This window comes from Camellia sinensis, chromosome 7 (assembly GCF_055761805.1).
Source record: "Camellia sinensis isolate YWXY chromosome 7, ASM5576180v1, whole genome shotgun sequence".
Classification (NCBI taxonomy): Eukaryota; Viridiplantae; Streptophyta; class Magnoliopsida; order Ericales; family Theaceae; genus Camellia; species Camellia sinensis.
Window position 1 is genome coordinate 124,240,820 of NC_138967.1, and position 20,620 is coordinate 124,261,439.

Sequence of the window (20,620 nt, forward strand, 5' to 3'; positions counted from 1 at the left end):
GCTCAAAAATATAAATACAACTAGATTGCTTCGATGGAGATGTAACAAGGTAATTTCAATTTGAAAGTGTTTTGATATATATATAAATTTTCTTTTGCTAATATACTAACTTTTTTTATTTTCATAAATTAATAGATTGTCGTGCATGCTCCTCACTGGGGATACATACAAGTTGATACGAGGATTTTTTGGAAAGTGATGAGGCGCTCCTAGGATTTCTAAGAAAGAACAAGTTTGAATCTCATATTTATTTTTGTGAAAAGCGTACATATGCTGGCTACGATCCGTATTTTGTAAAGTTTCCGATCGATGTGAAATTTATTACTTACAATAGTTTTGTAAAGCCTTTTATCTATGTGAAATTTATAACTAAGTTTAGATGTATGTTAGATAATATTCATTTGAATTATTGATTTATGCTATGAGTTTGTTTTTGTAAATGTAACACATTAGGTGATATATATTTTTTTGTTTTTTTTTGTTTTTTCTTCCTAATATGCTCTTGAATTAGGTTAAACAAAACTAATCATATTTTTATTTGGTTATCTTTTTATCAGGAAGGGTGTTGCATTTTCTTTGTATTACAGAACATTGGCTGGTGTGCTTAATTTGTTATTTGACATTTTTTTTTTGTATTGCAGAGCACTGGCTGGTGTGCTTAATTTGTTATTTGACATTTTTTTTGTATTGCAGAGCATTGACTGGTGTGCTTAATTTGTTGTTTATTTTTTTTTATTGCATAGCATTGGCTGGCGTATTTCGTCTGATTTTTATATAGATGTTTTTGTGTTGTGGGATTTACATTTTGTTGTTTGTTTAAAATCTTATGCTTTTGTTGTACTTGAATTTTACGTAGCATTTATGTGTTTACTTTTCACTATTTCGTTTACCTATAAATTTGGAAAATTTATGTTCAAATTGATTTATTCACCAAGTAGCATACAATTTATTTATTTTTCATTTATTTAATTTTCTGCACAATAAACTGACCACCAAACCATAAAAATTGGTAGATTTTAACCATTACATTAAAATTGATGCAAAACTATAGTTTTGAGATCTCTCTTCTTTACTTCAACCAAAACTCACTATCTAAAAATGCTTATTTTCTATTACAAATTGCAAGTAGGTTACATAAACAAAAATGCTACAATAGTAAATATTTGGTGATATGATCTTTGTTTGCATTTGTGTCATCATACTACAATACTCCAAACTCTTTTCAAAAATCTAATTATACGGATCATCTATTTATATTTTCACCTCAAATTTTTTTTCCCAACAAATTAAATAAATTACATTTTAACCCAATAATTTTATATTCAATTACATTTTCATATATTAATGGTCACCGTGCCTTCAGGCACGGGCATACCCTAGTATATATATATATATAAAGGTTTTATGGCTATGGCCTTGATGAGGTCTATACATCTATACATATAAAGGTTTTGTGGCTATGGCCTTGAGTGAGAAATGAGGAATGAAAGAGAGAAAGAGGGAGAGAAGGGTAATTTTAGCATTTCAGATCTTTTTTATGTTGAACTCATATTTTTTGTTCATTAGGGTTGTTTGAGATGACCTAAATAAGTGTACTTTTTGATTTTTTATAAAATATGAGTTGGATTGGGTTTGGGTTTGAAGTGACATGTTAGAGAGGTGATGTGACTTAAATAAGATGATGTGACTTAAATAAGATAATGACTTTTTGACATTTTAACTTTTTTCAAACATGCCAAACGAGCCCTAATTCCTAGTCTATGAATAGATGGACACAACTGTTACACATATTACTATTAAAATAAGGGAGTATAATGATATTTCAAAGAATAAAGACAGTATCATTGTGATTTCAAATAAATTGAGGGAGTGTCAATGTAATTTATCTTAATTTGAAATATTCATTTTGAAGGAATCTCGGTGTATATCATTCGTGAAAAAATTAAGTTGATTCCAAGAATCATAACATTTTATTTTATTGTGATTGTCTTCAAAAAATTCTTGCGATTTAAAAAAAAAACATATTTGTAATCCATGAACACTATATACATAAGGTCTTATAAAATAAATTGTTTGAATCATCGAAGCATGACTTGTGATGAGTCTCACGAGTCTCTCAAGTTCTCTCAAGTTTAGATTTAAACTTAACATAAGTCTTCTTCTATTTTTTTGAGAAAATTATAAACAAAATCCAAAAGTTTAACCATTGTATTCAAATAAACATTGAATTTTTAATTTTATCAATTTAAATCTTAATTTTTTAATTTGATTTCAATTTAAACCTTCAACCTATTTTTGTTATGGTTTGGATATGATAATTTATCTTATTATTTTTTAGCTTATTTTATTTTTTAGTGAGATAAGTTAGTCCTAACCATCTTACCAAACGGGGCTTTAGTTTAATAATTAAAATATTTTTTTTTCTATCATTTTTAGTTAACGATAATAAACAAATAACTTAAATTGAAAGAAAATAAAAAAATAATAATTTAAATTGATAAAATTAAAAATTTATTTATTACAACGATTGATTTTTTTTTTATATAATTTTTTTTTCTTTTTTTATCGTTTGACTTGTATTGCAATTTTTTTTTTTGTTTTCTAAAACATCTTATATTGAAATATAATTTTTTTTAAAAAAAATTAATAATAAAATTTCTATATTTTAATAATTAAAATATTATATATTTTTATGATTTTGTAACTGAATTTTATTGATATTACTATGCTGTAATTTTTTTTTTTTTTTTTTCCGATCCAAGTGAGAAGTGATGGATAGTGACATAAGTGCATTTATTGGTTGTCTAGACATGATATTTATTGCTTTTTGCGAAAAAAAGTGAAGTTGCAATCCACTTATCCAAACTTTTAGCTAAACGTCAAAAACTAAAAATTTGATTTGTGCCGTAAAATATTCAAATAATCATTAAAAGAGAAAAGGATGAGATTAATAGAACATGCCAGAAAGTAGATGAGATTGTGTTAAGTCTTCCTTTGAGATGTAGATTAACTTTTTAATTTTTTGATTATTTTAATTTGAAATTAAAAAATTTCGTTTGTGATGTAATTTTGACAATTTTTTTAGTTTTGTAAGAAAAAAAATAAAATTATTATGATTTAGATATGACATTTTATTTTATTAATTTTTTAACATATTTTATCTTTTTGTCGTTAAAATAGTCAAAAAAAAAAAACTTTGAAAATTTTATTAGAATTTAGTTTGACTTTTTACTAGAATTTAGTGATTAATTAATGTGTAATAGAGAGAAAAATAATTTTGTAATTTTTTTGAGAAAATTCGTAATTTTCTTCCAAAAACATATTTCAAAACACAAACCAAACACACCTATTACCTCTCCAACCTCAACTACTTTTCCAACCTCACCATTTTCGCTTCACCAGCCTCCTATCTCCACCAACTTCTCCAAATTCATATGTTGCATCTACCAAAATTTTGTCTATATAAGCAATGTTTACTAGATATTTTGATATGCATAAAATTGAATGAGATGTAATATTTACTTTCTTGATTCTAATTTTTTAGTATTCTCTTTAACTCTCATTTTCTCTTCTATTGCTTTAATTTTATTATACATTATCAGAGTATGAGATTCTAGCCAATTGAGAAGTAAAAGTTACTGAGCGGTTGAGATAAGCATAAATAAGTTCTTTGTTTTTACGTGATACTAAATATTTTATTTTGATTGTATTGAGTGCATAAATATGTCAAATCTTTCAAAATTGAAATTCTCAACTCTTGACATTTTCAAAAAAAAATTATTTGTCTTGGATTCTTGATATTGAGATCCATCTTGAGGTAATGAATCTTGAAGATACTATAAAGCATGAAAATGAAGCATTCTTGCAAGATCGCGCAAAGACAATGATATTCATTCGTCATCATCTCCAAGAAGAATTAAAAAATGAATATCTTATGGTAAAAGATCTACTTATTTTGTAGAATAATTTAAAGGAGAGATACGAGCACCAAAAGACCATAATCCTCCCAAGAGCTCGTTATGATTGGTTGCACATGAGATTGCAAGATTATAAATCAATTTGTGTGTACAACTTTGCTTTATTTAAAATTATTCCTCGATTAAAATTATGTGAAGAAAAAATTATTGAAGAAGATATGCTTGAAAAAATATTCTCCACATTTCATACTAATAATGTGTTCTTGTAGCAGCAATATAGAGAGCGTCAATTTACAAAGTATTCTGAACTAAATTCATGTTTTCTTGTGGCTGAATAAACTAATTAATTGTTATTGAAAAATCACTTATGCCGTCCAACCAGTTTCGCTCCATTCCCTGAAGTGAATGAGGTTGCAGTTCATGGTCGTGGACGAGAGAGAGGTCATGGTTTTGGATATGGCCGAGGTAGAAATAATTATCGAATCCGTGGAGGACATGTTCAGAAAAATACCATGCCATTCCACCAGAAATGGAATAATCCTAAGACATCACAAGAAAAAGGAAAAAGTTTACAGAATAAACCTACCAAGATATATGAAAATGCTTGTCATAGATGTGGTATGAAAGGAAATTGGTCACGCTCTTACCGTACGCCCAAATATTTGGTGGATTTTTATCAAGCATCAATAAAAAATAAAAAATAAAAAAAGGAGGCAAAAGGAATTGAAATAAATTTCTCAGATCATTATGCATCAATAGATATTACTCATCTTGATGTTTCATATTTCTTTGAAGATTTTGAAAGAAAAATTGATCATTTAATTGGTGATGGAAATGTTCACATTGATTAACCTGATTCTCCAAATATCATATTATGTTTTGTATTGTCCTACTCTGATTATGACTTTTAAGTTTTATTTTTTGATTTAGGAGTTTGTAATTTCCTACTTTGAATTTTGAGATTAATAAATTTCAGTTTTTGTTTTATATATAAGCATGGCTTTCATTAATATATTGACTAATTCAAAAATGATTGGTGATGATATCTGTTTAGTGGACAGTGCAACCACACACACAATCTTACGTGATGCAAAATATTTTATACAATTAAACAAAAATTTGTATTGATGAAGCTTCATTTTTTACTAGATCCAGAAGAAATCTATTAAGCTTTAAAGTTATACGTCGTAATGGTTATCATATTGAACTTATAAATAAAAGTCAGGAAGAGTATTTATTGATTACTTCAACTAATTCTAGGCAGAAACTAGTATTAGAAAAACTTTCTGCTTTTTTATCTGGATTATATTATACGAAAATAAAAATGATTGAGTCACATATTGTAATGCACCAGAAGTGCTCTGACCCAAAAATATTTACGCTATGGCATGATCGACTCATGCATCCAGGATCTATAATGATGCGTCGAATAATTAGAAGATTCTTTTACTAAGTGATTACCCATGTTCTGTCTATTCATAAGAGAAACTAATTACCAGATCATCACACACAAAAATAATTGTTGAATCTCCATCATTTTTGCAAAGAATTTAAAGGGATATATGTGGACCCATACATCCTTGTTGTGGATCATTTTATTATTTTATGATTTTAATAGATGCATTAACTAGATGGTCACGTACTTGTTTACTTTCTACACGTAATATTGCATTTGCTAGATTCCTTGCTGAAATAATTAAATTGTGCACACATTTTCCAAACCATCCTATCATGACAATTTGTCCGCATAATGCCAGTGAATTTACATCTCAAGTATTTGATAATTATTGCATGTCCATTGACATTGGTATTGAACACCTTGTTGCATACACTCATATCTAAAATGGTTTAGCTAAATCATTCATTAAGAGACTTCAATTGATTGCTCAGCCTTTGCTTATGAAAAGTAAATTAATTGTTTTAGCATGGAGTCATGCTATATTCCATGCAACATCTTTGATTTGTGTTAGGCTAACAGCATATCACAAGTATTCGCCATTACAACTTGTATTTGGTCAACCACCAAATGTTAGTCACCTTAGAGTTTGGTTACGCTATTTATGTCCCTATTGCACCTTTACAACACACTAAGATGGGTCCACAACATAGAATTGTAATTTATATCGGTTTTGATTCTCCATCAATCATTAGATATCTAGAACCTTTGACTGGTGATGTGTTTAAGGCACGATTTGAAGATTGTCATTTTAATGAAACAATTTTCCCATCATTAGAGAGAGACAAGTCGCAGCCTGAAACTCGACAAGAAATCACTTGGAATACTTCGACGTTATCTCATGTTGATCCTTGTATTAATTAATGTGAATTAGAAGTTCAAATGATCATTCATTTGCAAAGTATTACAAATCAGTTATCGGATGCATTCACTGACACAAAGAATGTGACAAAATCTTACATATCAGCTGCTAATACCCCAACAAGAATTAATGTCCTTGTCGAACAATCAGTAGGCATAGCAGCAAACAAGTCTAAGGCATGCCAGAAGTGTGGAAGACTCGTCGGTGCAAAAGACAAAATTCATCAAAAAAGAAAAGCTTAATAACAAAAAGTTGGTATTCTAGAAGAGACCATGACTGGATCTCCTAAAGAGATCATATCCATAAATGAAAGCACTCATGAAGAGACTAGAATCACAAAACAGGCTATAATAAGTTTATCCAAATCTCCTACTTATAAATCTCCAAAAGAGAAATCTCTTGAAGAGTTATTCTTTGAAGTGGAAAAGGTACCTGAAAATAATGAGATCTCAATACATTATATGAGTACAGGACAAGTTTGAGATATAAATCAAATTGTTGTCAACAACATATTTTCATTTAAAGTTTCTCTTGACATTATTATAAGTAATGTTGAAAATATTATCAAAAGTGATGATGACAATGAACCACGAACTATCGAAAAATGTCGATAGAGAAATGATTGGCCAATGTGGAAAAAAACAATACAAGCAAAGTCAAACTCCCTTGTGAAACGTGAAGTATTCGAACCTATAGTCCAAACCCCTAAAGGGATACAACTTATGGGATATAAATGGATATTTGTTCGAAAATACAATGAGCAAAATGAAATTGTAAGATATAAAACACGACTTGTTGGGCAAGGTTTCTCATAGAGACCTGGTATTGACTATGAAGAAACATATTCACCCGTAATGGATGCAATTACATTCAAATTTTTGATTAGCTTGGTAATTACAGAAAATTTAGATATGCGTCTAATGGATGTTGTTACAGCATATTTATATAGATCACTAGATAGTGATATATATATATATATATATATATGAAAGTCTCTAAAGGATTTAAAATGCTAGAAGCATCTTATTCAAAACCTAGAAGTGTTTATTCAATCAAGTTACAAAGATCTATATATGGGTTGAAACAATTCGGACACATATGGTACAATCGCCTCAGTGTATATCTGTTGAAAAATGGATATGTGAATGATCCAATTTGCCCATGGATGTTGTTACGACATATTTATATAGATCACTAGATAGTGATATATATATATATATATATATGAAAGTCTCTAAAGGATTTAAAATGCCAGAAGCATCTAATTCAAAACCTAGAAGTGTTTATTCAATCAAGTTACAAAGATCTATATATGGGTGGAAACAATTCGGACGCATATGGTACAATCGCCTCAGTGTATATCTGTTGAAAAAGGGAAATGTGAATGATCCAATTTGCCCATGTATTTTCATTAAGAAATTAGAATCCGAATTTGCAATTGTTGCGGTATATGTTGATGATTTGAATCTTGTACGAACTCTAGAAGAGCTTACAAAAACTGTAGAATATTTAAAGAACGAATTTGAAATGAAAGACTTTAGCAAAACAAAATTTTGTAGCCTGCATATCGAACACTTGCCAAAAAGGGATTCTTGTACATCAATCAACATATACAGAAAAGGTATTGAAGAACTTTTATGTGGATAAAGCTCATCCTTTGAGTACTCCTATGGTTGTTCGATCACCTGATATTTTTCGACCTTGAGAAAATAATGAAGAACTCCTTGGTCCTAAAGTCCCATATCTCAATGCAATTGGTGCTCTCATATATCTTGTAAATTGTACCAGGCCTGATATTGCATTCGCTGTCAATTTATTAACAAGATATAATCTGTATCAACCCGAAGACATTGGAATGGAGTGAAACAAATGTTACGTTATCTTCATGGAACAACTGATATGGGTTTATTTTACTCAAATGAATCAAAGCCTCAGTTAATCGAATATACAGATGTTGGATAACTCTCTGATCCACATAAAGCCAAATTACAAACAAGATATGTTTTTACCTATGGAAATATTGTTGTATCTTGGCGATTAGTAAAACAAACTTTGATTGCTACTTTTTGAAATCACTTAGAAATATTTGCAATACATGAAACAAGACAAAAATGTATTTGGCTTAGATCCATGATCCACCATATTCAAGAAAGATGTTGATTGTCTTCAACAAAAGATAGTCCAACCATATTATATGAAGATAATGTTGCATGTATCACACAGATTAAAGAAGGCTATATCAAAGGTGGCAGGACAAAACATATTTCACCAAAATTCTTTTACACGCATGAGCTCCAAAAGAATAGTGACAATGATGTTCAACAGATACGCTCAAGTGATAATCTAACAGATCTATTTACCAAAACACTACTGTTAATCATGTGTTTGATTTTGATGATATCTAAAATATTATGGGATAATTTGTGATTTTTAAATATAGAAATTTTTACAATCATTTGACACAAAAATATAAAATAAAAATGTTCCAGACCCCATTTTTCCCCACCCCCTTTGACCCCCTCTCAACATGATTGGCCAGTTTTTCCTTTTCTTTTTCTTTTTTTTCCTTCTCCTCCAATCATTACCCGCCACGTGTGTGTGGGGTGGTGGGGATGGTGATTGGAGAGGATCTCTATCAAAGCTCAATATAAAAATAGATTTTGGTTGCACCGGTTTAAAATAATAATACTTTATGTGCAATAAATAATAAATTTACTATTTATTCATTGACAAAATTAGTATACCCACGTGGTGGTGGATTGTCTTCATTTAAATGCATCTAAAAATTATTTCTACAGTAATTTCAAAATTTATAAAATGAGAGTATATTTTTAATTATAATATAAATATTATTTAAAGAGATTTTAATGTGTTACGTATATTTTTAATAAAAAAGTTACTATATGTAATTGATACTTTCACTATTTACCTTTTGGTTTTTAGCCGGTTAAATACTGTATAAATAGTGTTTACTATCCATAGAAGTGACTTTTGCGTATTAATTCAAACCTTGAGCTTGTTGCCTCAACTCAATCTGTCAAAAGAAAAAGTTGCCAGCTCATGTGTGCTCCAAGAGTTGAAGCGGTGCCCGACAATAAAAAAAAAGAAAAAAAGAAAAAGCTTATAACGTGCCCTGCTCTGTGTGCTCAGTTTGTTTTCACGTGGTTGTCTCCTCGTGATCCGAGAGGAGTGTATCTCTTCTTCAACGGATAAAATTTTTATTATATATGGAGTATTCTGTTAGGATAAAAATTAGAGAAATGTTGAAGAGAAATTATGTGATATTAAAGTATTCTTAAATATTGTATTATGTGTAACGCCCTCAAAATAAACCCATAACATATATAACATTAACATGCATTAACAAAAAAAAACCAACCAATATACCATTCATCAGAGTTTTCTTATTGAAAAGCATTACATGTAACATCAAAAGTAAATGCCCTACGGGCTTACATCTTTCCAAGCCAACACTTGGACACAAAATATGAGTACTAACTCAGCTACAAATTAAGCCCTTGGCTTGAGTATTACATGTAAGGTCAAATAAAATAACTGACAACTAAATTAAACAGAGTCTTCAACTCCAATTCCATTCAAGCTAAGTCCTCGGAGGTAACATGCTACCTGTACCTGAAAATGATGTTCCCATATAGGGTGAGCCACAGCCAAGCAGAAATATACTAAACCAACTATGAGCAATAACTAAGAAATTAGCAGCTGATAGATGGTTAACACTTATACTTCCATTTACATCTTATAAAAATTCCAAGACAACCAAGTCTATGTTACAATTCACTTTTCTTATTCAACTTTGAGTTTGAAAACAAGGCTCAGTACTCTGGCCAGAACATTTGATGAGATTATAGTTCATCACTAAAACACTTTCGAAATCCAAGGTGGATACACATTTTGGTGTTGTATCAATAACACATAAACTACTTCCATACTTCGCAAACATTGATGATATACATTTTAGTGCTATATCAAATCAAACAAACTTTTCAATAGTTAAGCATATGAGCTATATCACTATTACAACAGATAAGCATACGAGCTATATCACTACTACAATAGATAAGCATATGAGCTATATCAATACTTCAACAGATAAGCATATGAGCTATATCAATATTCCAATAGATAAGCATATGAGCTGTATCAGCACTTCAATAGATAAGCATATGAGCTATATCTTCACTACAGTGGGAGAGCATATGAGCTACATCCCCGGGTTCATCCCCCATCTTCCCTTAGCCATTAACCGATTTAGAGGTACATCCCCCATCTTCCCCTAAATCATTAACCGGTTTAGAGGTACATCCCCCATCTTCCCCTAAACCGTGGAGTACATCCCCCATCTCCTCCCATACACAAGTAATGCATATAAACACGGAATCACATACGCAATCAATCAATACAAAAAGTTAATGTATTCTATCAACCGTCATACTCTATGACACATCCAATTGATTAGTTCTAGTTTGCCTAATCATCATGCATTATCTACAACAATCAACACTACCCTCCACCGGTAGCCCAAAGCAATTATTTCTAAGCAGGAAATAAATGCACAAATGGATAATATGTCAACATTTTAACTAGATGAGCAACAAATGATTTGTCTACACTCTTTAATCCCATACCTTCCCAATTTCAACATTCTCAATTTAATTCCTCGCTTTCTTCAATTAATTATATGCATTAATTAATTAAACCAATTAGGGCAAATTACCATAATTCACAAAACAACCCTAAGGTTCCATTTCCATCAATGTCCCAACATTTACCTCATTTCTCTATGCCTAACATGTATATGGGGTTATATATCTGAACCCCCAACTTTTGTAAAATTACACAAAGGCCCAAACTTTCTCAAAAAATTACCCATGAAACCCCCAACACATCAAAATGCCAAAAATTCAAAGAGAAAGCTCATAAGATGGAGTAGGTTATCCCTACCTCAAATAATGAGACCCAACGAAGGAGGTGAAGAAACGGAAATGCTCCAAATCCCGAAATTTTCAGATTAAAAGGTAGTCCTCGACGATCAACACAACTTTTGTAAAGGCCCAAGGTGAGAAAATAACTCCTACTAGATCAATCCTAAGAGAGAAGTTCGGTTTTAGAGTGAGGTGCTCTCCAATGGAGGTTTTGAAAAAGTAAGAGAGAGAAAGGAAATCAAAAAGTGATCAAAAAGGTGGTTTCCCGAACTGATATAAAAGCAGGTCCGCTCGAGCGTACAACACCCCGCTCGAGCGTACAGACACAGGTTCACGCTCGAGCGTCCAAAGATCCGCTCGAGCGCCGGATGCACTCTCCCAGAATTTTCTGCAGACGACCGAAATGCTGAGAGAAGGAAATTCACGCTCGAGCGTCCAAACTGCCGCTCGAGCGGAAAGGCAGCAACAAAAGCCCGCTCGAGCGTAAAACCGCCGCTCGAGCGGAGAGACCAAAACCTGGGCAAAATTTCAAAGCTTCAAAACACAACCAACTAATTCCCCAACTTGCCCAACACAACCCAAAACTCTAAGACAAAGAGTAAGGGATAGAAATGAGGATAAGACAACAACGAATCTACGGAACTGAGTCCAGATTACAGTTAAACAGCGACAGGGAATACCGGGATCGCTATATTATGTGTTTTTAGTGATTAATTATTTTTTGTGAGAGAAAATCTATTGAGAGTTTGAGTAAAATTGTAAAAGGGTTTCATATTCCTTATTCTTATTTTTGTAAAAAGAGTGATATTTTTTGTGAGTGGTTTTTGAGATAAAATCATTTGGTGAGGTGTGACTAGGTATCGGATTCAAAACTAATCGGAGTGATCGAGATTGGTTACTTGTTGTAAATGTTCACTAGCACCCGTGAAGCTAGTGGTGTAATTACTATTTGAAGAATAGTGGAGAAATTCCAGAAGAGGATACATGGGGAGTAGACGTAGGCCCGACGTACCAAGCCACTATAAATCGCATGGGGAGTAGACGTAGGCCCGACGTACTAAGCCACTATAAATCGCTGTGTTTGCTTTCTCTTCCCTTTGCTCATTTTATTTCATTACTCTATTTTATACTGGTGAGCATTTTTATTTATTTATTATTTAGGTTGAATTTTTAATTTACCAATTCATTTAGAAACTCAATTCACCCCTCTTGAGTTGCCTTATGGGTAACAACTACAAACTACAACATTCAAAAAGCTCATGCATAATATTGTGCGTCAACATAAAGATCTATTATGTAGTTTTGAGGGGGAGTCATCTATTTAAGCAGATTTGTATATTGTACTATTTTTCCTTTGTCTAAGGTTTTTTCTTATTAAGTTTTCCATAGCAAGGTTTTAATGAAGCAATCTAAACAAATCACATACAAAAATATTGTACTTTTTTTCTTTCACCAAAGGTTTTATCCCAATGGATTTTTCTTGGTAAAATTTTAACGAGATATATTCTTAGTATATAGTTGTCCAGGGGGGAGTGCCGTGAAATATTTGGATAACCATTAAAAGAGATATCATTTTGATTCAAGATAAGAAGATGAGATTAATGGAACATGGTGGAATTTAGTAAGTGAGGTTGTGTTAATTTACCTACCTCTCCAACCTCAACAACTTCTCACCATTTTCACTTACTTCACCAACCTTCCATCTCCATCAACTCCTCCAAATTCATATGTTGTATCTACTAAAATTTTGCCTATATAAGCAAATGTTTACTAATGTCTTGGTATTCATAAGATTGAATGACAAGCAATATTTACTCTCTCAATTGTAATTTTTTACTATTCTCTTTAGCTCTCAGTTTCTCTTATATTACTTTAATTGTATAACAATTTGACAAGAATAGAATCAAAATACAGCTAAAGCTAAACCCACACTTTTTAAATTCAAATGCACTGCACATGTATGAGATGGTCTTCTTGGGTAATACAGAACACCACAACAATAACTAGCACTAACATGACAACTGTAACAACATTGGCTTGTGTTAAGAGTATGGTTAAAAGAAATTTTCTGGTTTTTTAATATTTTTTGTCACATTTTTTTTTAAATTTTTTTATATATTTTTTAAAAAACATTAAAATAAAATAAAAAAGTCATCTTTTAACTTACCCCCTCAAAACAAGCTAATGATTATTGTCCAAAATTTACATATTTTTAGTGTAACTTTGTGGATCAGAATCTTCTATCATTCTTTTCTCCACAATAATTTTTACTTTGGTAATTCAATTGTTTAAGGGCGAATTATATTAACAGTCCCTATAATTTAAAACTCGTGTCATTTTGGTCTTTAACTTTTCAATTGTGACATATTTGACTATGAATTTTGAATCTTGTTCAAAATAAGAATAATTGAAGATATGATTATTCAATTTTAAGGGCAAAGTCGTCAATTTGATAAAATATAAATTAATTTGACAAAAATAAATGTTGAAAAAATATTTTTATATTTTTTAAAATTATTTCTACTCACCAAAGATAAAATTATGTAAAATTGATAAATTTTTTACACATTTATTTATTTATTTCTTTTATCAAATTAATTTTTATTATGTGTTTGGATGATAATTAAGTAATGGGTGGTTGTTAGGCTTCTAATTTGTAAATGATATATTTAATATATGAAATGTTTTTAATTTTAGATTTTTTGATTTAATGGATTGGTTTAGTAATGATATCAATATTGTTGCTATATTTCTTTTTTGAAAAAATAGAAACTAATTTAATGAAAATAAAAACGACTACCCATTACATGATTATCATCTAAACACATAACAAAAATTAATTTGGTAAATAAATAAATGTGTAAAATGTAACAACCCTCACTTCACTCTAGTCATGCTTGCATATATTACATGATCTTGTCTTGATATGTTGCATTTGCAAAACCTTGATTTGTTTTGCATAAGTGTTACTTGCATGCTTTGTTCCTTATTTGGTGTGTTTGTTTAGCCTAGGTTAATCCAAGCCGAGGTCACCTTAAGCTTAGAACCATCTTGGAACCACTTTGGTTGACCTCCACCTTCACCAAGGCATGTTGGCCGAGATGTCATCATCTAGGCCGAGGTGTTCATCACCAAGGCCGAGATGTGTATTATCTAGGCCGAGATGTCACCTTTGCGCCTAAGTGATCTTGTTCCTGGATTGGTGCGACCTAGACCGAGGTGTGGCACATCTAGGCCGAGGTGTGGTACAGCTAGGCCAAGTGTTGTCCTTCCTAGCCGAGATCATTGTTCCCTTACTTGACGATGCCTTGTTCTTAGCCGAGATCATTACCTGCCGGAGTGCCTATGCCATCTTGCTTGTTGAACACATTTTTTCATAACCTTGTCTTTTCACTCAGTCATCTTTTTTAGAAGAACTAACCAACCGTTGCGACGTGTCCGAGCTGAGTGTTAAATCAGCCGGCAGAGAGAGAAATGCATAATTTTGTATCATATCTTCTTCTTGAGGAGGGAGAAGTTCTTAGAGGAGGAATAGATTTCCAAGCTTGATCCTTAGAGTTCAAACCGTTTGATTCATGTTTTGAGGTTATAATCTTAATCTACTCTTATTGTTCTTATTGATCGTCTAGCTGCATTGCATGATTGAACCTGATTTGCAAGCCATGCATTGATTTAAGGTTGGCTTTATAAAAAGAAAGTGGTATTCATGTGTTCTTGAAGAAAAAGCATTATTTGATCCGAAAGATTGCATTAAGATTCATATTTTTGTGTTTGTTTTCATAAAGTCTTCGAGTATGGGTGCCCAGGTTCATGTTTTTGAATTCATAGCATGAAATCTCAGATTTTGTAAAAACAAGTTATGCTCTTTGCATTTATATTCTTCATGATCATGTTCTTCATGTTCTTCAAAGAAAGGGAAACCCAGATTTTCCCGACTTCGTTTCCTTGAATGTGGCCATCGGGACCACACCTCGGCAAGGAGGTGTAGGACCTCGGCCAAGACCTAGTTGGTGCCCATTATGTTTTCTCGAGATGGGGAAACAGTGTTTTGTTTTGGTTCGACTTAGTTTTGAAGGAATGCCGAGATCATTTGCATTCATGTAAAGCTTGTTTGATAGTATATTCAATGGGTTTTGTTGTGTGCTTGTAGGCCTTGGACCCTTGCTTGTAACCCTGACGTTTGAAGAACTATGTGAGTGGTATTTTTAATAAAGCTATGTTATAACGTTTTGATAAAGCTTTGCTTTGCTTTGTTTTGAAAAGTATTTGATTAAGCATGAATGATTATCCCTAGTTTTTGTATCAAGTATTATCTTGTTTTGAGCACAACCTTTGAAAGTCCGTACGTGCTAGGGGACTATAAGCATTTGTAGCACGACCTTTGAAAGTCCGTACGTGCTAGGGGACTATAAGCATTTGTAGCACAATCTTTGAAAGTCCGTACGTGCTAGGGGACTATAAGCATTTGTACCACAACCTTTGTTAATGCCATCCCTTGAAACTTGAAAGCCTTGAAAGACTTTAATCGATGAAGCTTGAAAGATTTGTTAGATGAACTTGATTCATCTCATGTTTTGTTACAAGCTATGATTATGTATTGTTTTGTTAAAGATCTCGGATATCATGCATGCAAACCCTTTATTACTTGTACCATTCACTGAGTATCCAAGCTCACCCTCTCTATATATATGTAGGTGATGAGCAGGACGGCGGCGACGCCTAGATGTGCTTTGCCTTGTTTTGGATTCGCATTTTGTAGCATCTTGAAGATCATACTTCTTAGCTTGCATTTCATTGTATTTTGTACATGATGGCTCGAGAAGCCGTTTGGTCAAGATGTAATATTTGTACTTTATTTTATTTGTACCCAAGTTGTAAAACCTTGTTAAGATGTATGTTATTTCATTTGACTTATGCACATCTCTTATGGACTAATTAGAATTGTATATATTGCTTTCGCGCTTGTGAGCCCCATATATTTATACTCTGATTGTGTGTGAATTTTGGAAGTTGGCCTTCGGTAATCTCGAATTACTGGCCATCACGGCACCATTCTACTAGGGGCGGAATGGGGTCGTGATATAAAAGATTTATCAACTTTACATAATTTTATCTTTGGGGGATAAAAATAATTTTTAAAAATTCAAAAATATTTTTTGACATTTATTTTTATCAAATTAGTTAATATTTTATTAAATTGACGACTTTACCCTTGAAATTGAGTAATAATATCTTCAATTATTTTTATTTGAAACAAGATTCAAAATTCAGGATCAAATATGTCACAATAGAAAAGTTAGGGATCAAAGTGATATAAACCCTAAACTATAGGAACCATTAATGTAATTTGTCCATTGTTTAAATTCAAAATTAAAATAAAATGATATAGTTTTAAAACGTTATCTTAATATTATCTTATTTTAATTTTAAATTTGAATTGTTGATTTCCTAAATTTCAAAAACTAAAAAATTGATTTGACAAGAATGGAATCAAAAGATAGCTAAAACTAGGTATTATTTGGAATAATTTAAATAAGTATATTTTTTCATATTTTTTAAGAAAAATGTGTATAAAAATAGAGAGGTAATGTGATTAAAAAATAAAAAGATAAAAAAATGTACTAGTATAGAGGATGCCAAACAATCCCTAACTTTGTTAAAAGAGAAAGCGGTGTTGTTGGATTAGTAGGTGCTATTTTGATTATTTGAATCTTATAGAATTTGTTGAGCATTTTATTCTTACAAAAAATTATATTGATCGGATATCGATAACTCTTATATTATAACATATTTTGTCAACAATTTATTTTTAAAATTATATTTATCATTGAAAAAAATATAATTTAATCAAGATACTATCGATATCCAATGAGTGTGATTTTTTTTAGAGATAAAATACTCGACAAGCTGTACACATTAACTGACTTAGATCATCAAAACGAAATCCATGGTGAACACCTTGGGGCCACCGTTTGTTAAATTACACTTCGCCCTTTATATTTATTTATTTTCTTATTTGACCATTTAATTTTTTTCCAATATGACCTTTCATATTTCAAGTGTTTTTTCTATTTGCTCCAAAGTTAATTTTTTTTTTTAAAAAAAAAAATTAGAAAAAAAATTTCACATTAGATTTGTGGTTTAGATGTGTATTATATAATAATAAAATATTTTTATGACATGTGATTGTTAATGTGTGTCTAATTTTGAATTTAGGCCCAAGTTTGACATGAGCTAAAATGGGTTACTAAGCTAAAATAGCTATAAAAAGACAGGTTAGGTTAAAAAGTTAAAAAGACAAAATGTCATATCTAAATCATAGTCATTTTATTTTTTCTTTCACAAAAATAAAAAAAATCAAAAAACTCATTCGAAACGAGACTTTTTAACTGAGCCTAAAATAGCCAAAAAAATTAACTCAATTCCCAAACCAAGCCTAAGGCCTCGTTTGATAACTTTCAATTTTAGCAAAAAAGTTAAAAAGTTAGGCTTCGTTTGGGAAGCCAAAAGTCAGGCTTTTTTGGCTATTTTAGCCAAAAAAACAAAATAGGTTTTTTAATTCAATAATACAAAATATCACATACAATTCATAATCATTACATTCTTTTTCTCACAAAAAAATCAAAAAAGTCAAAAGTCCTTCCCAAACTAAACTTTTTAGTCCTAGGCTAAAATAGCTAAAAAAGCCAAAAAATCAACCTACTTCTCAAACGAATTGTTACATTACTCTCTCTACTTTTCTATATATCTTTTCATCAAAATTAAAAAATTACTAAACTAACCTATTTTCAAACGAGACTAATTAGTTTTAAATTAAAGAATTATTTGGTATAATTTAAATAAGTATATTTTGAATTTTTTTTTTGGGTTAGAAAAATAGATTAAAAAACATATATATTTAGAATAATTTTTTAACTTTTTTTGCGTGTAATATAAAATAATAGTTGGTAATGTAAATTTACATTTTTACCCCACCTTTTTGACCAAAAATCTACAACAAATGCAGCTTCACGAGACGTAATTTTTTTTTGATCCTTGCCCCTGATGCAGGAGTGTCTTTTTCTTTTGGTCCTTGCCCCTGCAGCGGGCAGTGATGCAGGAGTGTCATTATTGCATACATGGCTGTACACGCATTCTTTTATGAGCATTGATAAAGACCTCTTCCAATCACTGTCTTCACAATCTTCACACACACGTGACGGGTGGTGATTGGAGGAGAAGGAAAAAAAAAAGAAGTAGCCAATCAAAAAAGAGAGGGGGTCAAAAGGGGTGAGGGGAAAGGGGGTCTTAAACATTTTTGTTCTTTTATTTGAAGGTAATAATGACCAATAAAGGTTGAGACCCCTTTTGGGGGTCACCCCCTTCACCCCTTTGCATTTGATTTGCTAACTTTTTTTTTTTTTTTTTTTTGATCTCCCAATCTCCAACCGCACGTGTGTGTGGGGTGGTGGGAGTGGAACTTTTAAGGGGTATGAATCATTGCTCAATAATGACCCACCTTTTTATCCATTTGATTTTCTGCCAGAATGGAATACGTTGATTTTTTTTACTCTTGCTGTTTCAAAATTTTTTTTTTTTTTTTTAGTAATGATTGAAATTCCTACAAACACATTATTGATCCACATCACTGTAGAGGTGGTGAAGATCTCCCAAAAGGAGATCTCAAATATTTTCCTTTTTTTTTGGTACCGTATTTTTTATTTTGGGATCAAGATTGTTTTTTTTTTTTGAACCGCGGGATCAAGATTGTTGATAACAAAAACAACAATGCTTCATCCCACTAATTTGAGAGTACTAATGGACCACTAATAAGGTGAAAATTCAAAAAAAAAAAAAAAAACAAGAGTAAAACATCCTATCATGTGAGACCCACACCACTTTAGAGCTATTAGTGTTTTTTTTTTTTTTTTTTGAATTTCCACCTTATTAATGGTCTATTAGTGCTCCCAAATTAGTAGGATGAATCATTATTGTTTGCTCATCAAAACTCATACAATTCAAAAACCATACACAAACGGGCGTTTTCTTTAGATTTTTTTTTTTATGAACTATTTTTTAAAATTCATAATCAAACATTTTGTTTTTATAAAATATGTATGTTTTATTTTTGTAAAAAAAGAAATATTAGACAATGTTGAAAACATGTAATTGAAAAAATGTTTATGTGAAATAATTTATAGAAATTGTAACAATTTTTTTTTTGCATCATAATTTTGTATGTTGAAAATGTTTTTTTTTTTTTTTTTTTTTGGGTGTTGGGCATGATGATTTTGATCAAAAATTTCAAAAGCCATAATCAAGCCAAACTTGTCAAATTAAAAAATTCTTTCACCCAATTTTTTGCGACATTCTTGTTTTGAAAAAAAAAAAAGAAAAAAAAAGTGTTGTGAAAACACGTACATATTTATAAAATAACACTATTGCTCCAATCTATTTGACCACATTTGTTAACAATTGTACAAATGTGTTTTTCTTATCGTCAAATTAATTTTGTACCGGTTCGTTTTATTTTATTTATGTATATATATATTTTGATTATAGGAAGCTTTAAACCAGAGGAACCCAAAAACAAAGGCAAACAAATCCCGAAAGAAAGCTCACAGCAGCAAGCAAAGGAAAAGCCTAAGCTAAGAGGATTTAAGAAGTAAAGCAAGCTCTGTTGGGGGTTGGGAACCCAATCAAGACGAAAGCGACCATGGAGAGAGGCTTGGGCCATCCTAATGAGCAGCCTTGTTGGCGGTTCTCGACCTCCAACTAAAAGAGAAGCTCCCTTGAGCTGCCATCCGCTCAATATCAGTAAATATTGCACCACACTTCTCCCTTGAGCTGCCATCCGCTCAATATCAGTAAATATTGCACCACACTCCCAAGATGAACATTTTCAGAGACACAGGTGAATAACAACCTGGTTATTCCCTTCAATCTCCACTTGGGGTCATGATTTTGCATAATAAAAATTCACAGTTGCCAATACACAAACATTTGATGATGATCTAAAAGTTTTTTTATTTTTTGATCCGTACATAAATAAATCTTAAAAAAAATTGGTTTGTTTTTACCATCAACGTTTGATGACATTAATTATTATTATTTTTTTTATCTTTAACAAACAAAAACATAATGTCAAAAATAACATGATTTATATTTTTCATATACACAGAAACAATCTTGTAATCTATTTCCCATTGTCCTCACCAACAAATCTGCGAACAAAGATACTGTGCTTGCGCTCGCGTGGCCAAGCCTCATGCAATAGTCGCCTCACATCTGCCATTTTAATGTCTTCATCTCCTGGCATCATTATGGCGCTGTTTAGGAAGTCGGAAATGAGGCTATTATAGCCTCATTTGAGAAAAAAGCCAAAAAGCAACACTGTTCATAGGTTTTCAAAAAAAAAAAAAAAAAAAAAGACCGGCAGTGGCTATCACAGTGACAGGTAGTA